This window comes from Hibiscus syriacus, unplaced genomic scaffold (genome assembly GCF_006381635.1).
Source record: "Hibiscus syriacus cultivar Baekdansim isolate YM2019G1 unplaced genomic scaffold, ASM638163v2 tig00117034_pilon, whole genome shotgun sequence".
NCBI classification, from domain to species: Eukaryota; Viridiplantae; Streptophyta; class Magnoliopsida; order Malvales; family Malvaceae; genus Hibiscus; species Hibiscus syriacus.
Window position 1 is genome coordinate 7081837 of NW_024063533.1, and position 5737 is coordinate 7087573.

The following is a 5737-nucleotide window of genomic DNA, read 5'->3' on the forward strand; positions in this document are numbered from 1 at the left end:
TATCCTTCAAAGGTATTGATCCCTTAAATAAATGATCTTTTAGAAGGTTCTTTAAAAACAATGCCCACAACAATGCCTTTCACTGGGATCGGAAGAATTTTGAAGGTGCTCTATGTAGATCGAGTATTGTCAAGAGATAGTTTACCTACTAAGGATACAAGTCAGACATCTACTTGTTGAGGTAGCAAGTTGGATTCAAGAAGATTCAATGATGAAGCTAACAGTGAAGATCACGAACCAGCTCGAAAGACTTCTGAAAGTAGGAGATGAAGTAGAATGTTTGAAGACGATGTAATACCCAAATGCTAGCAGAAGCTCGAAAACTTGAAGATGGACCATATTTTCATTTCCCCAGTGTACTGAGACATTGTCGGTTCCTCGAGAATTGTTCAAGGAACAATTGTTTTTTGGATCAATTCCTTGTTGCATCTATATCTCGCATTTTACACTCCCTTTTTGCATCTTTGCATTTGCATGTGCATCTTTGTATTTTTGCATTAGTATATATACATTGTACATTACATGGTATACATTGCATTAATCTTGGATCCCGAGAGTAACTCACGGATAATCTTGCGATAAAAGTTTAAGGTAAGAAGAAGTCACCCCATTCGTACAAAAAAAAGATCGAGAGCTATGAATGTGATGTCAGCGCCGTATGAAGTTCAAGGCACATTATTAAGATCCGTAGAGCACTGAGAAGCATGGCCCAGATTTTGTTTGACCCATGGGTATTGACCTTTAACTTGTAATGAGACATTTTTGGGCCAATTAAAAAGAAGTTCTTCCACCCAACGTGAAACCTTGTTGCACTGGCCTTGTCCTGTTTGAACGTGTTTTTGTTCTTTCCTCAATAGATATTTTGTTAATTAAACTTATGTTGTTTTCCAAGGTTATGATAAATAAATCAAGTTTTAATTTTGTAATTCTTTGAATATCGAATGAATTAAAGGTTCTTTAACTACTTCATTAATTATAGATCTTTGACAAGGGGCAAGATTAGACCTTTCATACCCCATCCAAAGCCGAAATAACCATTGTTGGGTTCCTTACCCGAAATAACACACATTTACTCCCGAAAGACCGAACCTTCCACCTGAAACCATAAAGTCATGCCCCTATACTCCCCGAGGCACCAAATCATGTACTTTTACCTTCCCAGACAGAAATAACCTTTCCATAACATTACATTTTTCAAAATAACAACTTTAAAGTCACACATTTCCCTTCCTAGACACGGAACCAACATTCATTTCCCAACCTTGATAACTCCTGGGGGCATAACCAAGACATTTCCTGCAAAAAAAAGATAATATGGAATTTTGTGGATCAACTTTTCGCAAGAGAATTCGAATAATTAGGGCATACTAGGAGTGAACGGAATAATAAGAAATAAAGGGAATCATTGAAATAATTCTATCATGTATTAATTACATTATTTTCATGTAAATAAGATTAATCTTGAATACTCGTCTCCCTGGGGAGACCTCTTTTACAAAGACTTCCATGTATGAGATGATGAACGACTTTGTTTCATTTGTTCTTTCATATATATATATTTTCCTTGTTGTCCCCTTTTGAGACTATAGTATTTTTTTTTCTTCTGATTCAACCCTAACCAAGGATCACCCTCCACATTGGGGGCAAATGTGAAGGACATCTACTCACATGAGTGAAGATCATCAATCTAGATTTCGCTACAAAAGCAAGTCATGATGAAATAAAGTGAGAAATAACAAGATACCGCGAGGTAGACCAAATACTAAGCGCTTGAAGATCAAATAAAGTTTGACGGCACATATAGAAAGAAGAAAAAAAATATAAAAAAGAAATAAAACCGATCAAATACTTCAAGGCGAGCGGTTCAAAGATCTAGAATCAATTCACCAGAAGATTAGAGAACACCGAATGAAAATAAAATAAAAGTCAGACAAGCAAATTTAAGTCAAGAAAGACAAGATTGAAGACAATATAACGAATCGATGCTTGGTTCAATAACCCTTAAACACTTGTTTGAGCCTATTTATCATTTTCTTTCATAACCGTGAGCCTCGGCCTACATTACATACTTGGAAAGTCCCTTCTAATCATACATGGATTTCTAAGTTGAGAGACTATCTTCAAATTTCATTCTGTCCCTCAAGGTTAATTTTATTTGCAAAAAAATTGTTTCTAAAATCTTTAATGCATGATAGGGAAAAAATATAAAATGAGGGTTCAAGATGTAAATTTTTTTATAACGTCTTAAAACCAAAGAAGAATTCAAGTTGAAAACCTGAAAATGAAGCTCAAACATGAAGATTGTCAACCACTGCATAGAAGGACGATCTTATACATCTCTTAATAAAGCATTGCACATTCCAAAGGCGCTTACGAGAGCTGGGAACCAGTGAACATTTCTAGAAGAGAAGCATGACCACTGTTTCATCAGATCAATGAACACCAGAATAAAAAACGCAAGAAGCCAACTTGAAACACATTACCTTTCCAAGTCAGCCTAAGCTTTATATAAGCATTAATCTTTACACTTTTCAAATGTATATAATTTTTTAAGGATTAAAGTTTTTTGACTTATTTGATATTCAGTGAACTCTTATTTTACAATTTGTTTTGATTGTGAGTCGGAAGAAAATGATAGCACTTTTGAAATTTATTCAACAAAATTTTTCACATTTGTAAAATAAAAGAAAGAAGAGAAATATTTTCAAACAGTACAATCTCAAGTGGAAAAGGTCCTGGAAGCTGATGAGGCTCATTCTGCCTCAGTTAGAGAATAACAAATGATGTCAGAATAATAAAGAATTTCTTAAAAGCAAATAGTCCGAGAGATCAGAAAGACTGGAGGACAGAACTTCTAACACTTCCTTGTGATGTTTTCAGAAGTAGATAATCGCCTTAGTTGAAGATGTCACATATCCCGGCTCATAGCAAAAATGAAAGACAATCATGTTAGAAGAATTGATTACTTCTTAAGTGTCTATCTGATTGTGGCATCATGCAGAGAAACCCTTAAGATATTCTATAGCATTGTTGATTATTGACACAAGAGCAAGACCATTCAATATTAATATTTTGGCATGAATAAGAGCCATGAGTACCCGCATTAAGGCATCACCAAAACCAGATGTCATTAAGATCACAAGATTTAAATCAAGTAGACATAGTGTATGAGTCAGGAAGTCTGGAGTGCCAAGGGCAGAATGGAAACAAACATAGCTTACCTTGAGAAAACAAACCATACATTTTTCAGTTGGAAGACCTATCCAGAGAAACAAATTTGATCGAGCAATCAAGTCAGGGACAAAAAATGGCGTCAAGGCTATAACATGATCATAACAAGGATTCGAGAGATAAGACATTTCCTCTGAAATGAAGACAAAAAACAAAGACCACAAGATGATCAGTCTGATCCTCATAAGATTGCAAACACGAACTGGCAAGTTGCTACAACAATATTGAGGCAGGTTCCATGCAAAGATAATCAAGTGAAGGAAGATTGGGTCTATACTTTGGTTTAGAAGAAAAATTTATGATCAATATTTTTGCATTCAAGAGCTTCATGCATTACATGCATATCTATTACATTCACATTTCATACATCAAGGCATATTTTTACGAATTTTCCAAAGAAAGAAAAGGATTTGTGACCTCGAAAAGAGAAAATCAAAATCCAGATCTCAAATAGAGGAAATCAAGTTTTGAGTGGCAGAGTCTCAAGAGTAGAGGAGCCCATTCCACAAAAAAATCATCACTTGGAAGAATTCCAAAGTTAGCAAAGATTTCAATATTCCATGTTGAAGAAGAAGATTTCAGCAAAGAATCAATTCACATCTTCATTTTGAAAGAAGTGGATATCAACAAAGATTCGAGAACCTTCGGGTCAATACCTTTGGGTACTTCAAACAAAATCACTGATATATGATCATCTTTTGCAGGTTTAAAACTCTCAGTGAAAGGATAAACCAGTTATCATGGAAGGGTTCATAATGAGAAGAACTCGTCCGATGAAGGAGAAGAAGTTCATAATGAGAAAAACTTGTTCAACTTTGGCTTATCCATTGCATATGGAGTTTGATCACCATCATCTTTGTTCGATTCCATCACAGAATGAGGTAGATCAACATTTCCAGTTAAGAGTTCATAATGAGAAGAACTCATCCAATAAGAGAGAAGAAATTCATAATGGGAAGAACTTGTTCAATCTTTGTTCGATTCCATCACAGAATGAGGTGGATCAACATTTCCAGTGGAAAGTTCATAATGAGAAGAACTCATCCGATAAGATAAAAAAAGTTCATAACGAGAAGAACTTGTTCAATCTTTGTTCAAATCCATCATAGAAGAAGGTGGATTATCATTCCCAATTGAGAGTTCACAATGAGAACTCATCCGATAAGATAGAAGAAGTTCATAATGAGAAGAACTTGTTCAATCTTTGTTCGATTCCCTCACAGAATGAGGTGGATCATCATTTCCAATGGAGAGTTCATAATGAGAAGAATTCATCCTACAAGAGAGAAGAAGTTCATAATGAGAAAAACTTGTTCAATCTTGGTCTGATTTCATCATAGAATAAGAAATTCATAATGTCTTGTTCAATTTTTTGCTCAAATCCATCACAGAAGGAGTAGATCAACATTTCAATGGAAGGGTTCATAATAAGAAAAACTCATCCGAAAAGAATAGTGAAAAGTTCATAATGAGAAGAACTTGGAACTCAAAATTTCATTGATAGACCCAACATATGAAAATTGGTGCTTTACGTCTTTGCTCTATTCCTGTTTCACATCAACGAGCAAAGAGGGGCAGTTGTAATCGCCAATTTTCATATTATAATAAAATTAAAAGTATAAAAACCATCCCCTGCAACAGCAATGCCATAAACTTACCTCCTGCAGCACCCCAAGCCATCCCAGTTGCTGTTGCTCCTGCCCAAGCCATGCTCAGCCCCACACGCCACGTCATACTCTACAACAGCAGCAGCAAGGTCACCATCTCCCGCAAATTACGGCACCTTCAACTGCCAATCAGTTTTTTAATTTCATTTCAGTTTGTAATGGGTATAAACGCATACATGAAACTGTAAAAAGGGTTGGTTAATTTGGAAAAAAATTCATCTCCAACAAAAACGTTGTAATACCATTTTTCAGAAGCAATAACAACAATGGTTTAATTTTTTTCTCTGTTTTTTCTATATATTCGAATAGTTGTTATATATATATATATATGTATTTTTTGTGTTCTTGTTTTCGGTTATGATCTCAGAGAACAATTTTTTTCCCGAACTATATTAACATACATCGATTAATTTTTTTATTTCGAACCAATCTAACATCAATAACCCATATTTACAGTAAAATATAAAATAAAAAGAAAACATATTGGGGCTTACCTGGGTTGTCGGATGGTCACCAGAGTCTGGGTAGCCTAAAGGTTTTAGGCCTTTTTCGGATAGTTCTAGGGTGTTTTCGGGTATTTAAAGACCAAATGTAGGCTCTATGAGGCTAGTTCTAGGCTCATGGTAGGTTTTAGATCAGTTTGGGTTTTTCGGACACCGTGTGCGATGGCCAGAGTGGTGGTCAGACGACGTGCGTGGCGGCCGACAGTGAGCTCGCCGACTTTGGGCGAGAGAGAGAAAAGATTCTTTCTCCTCTTTTTTCTGTAAATTGTTACAAATGAAAAAAAGGAAGATTTGCTTTTATAAAAAAATTTTGGGTTTATTTGTGTTTAACCCCTG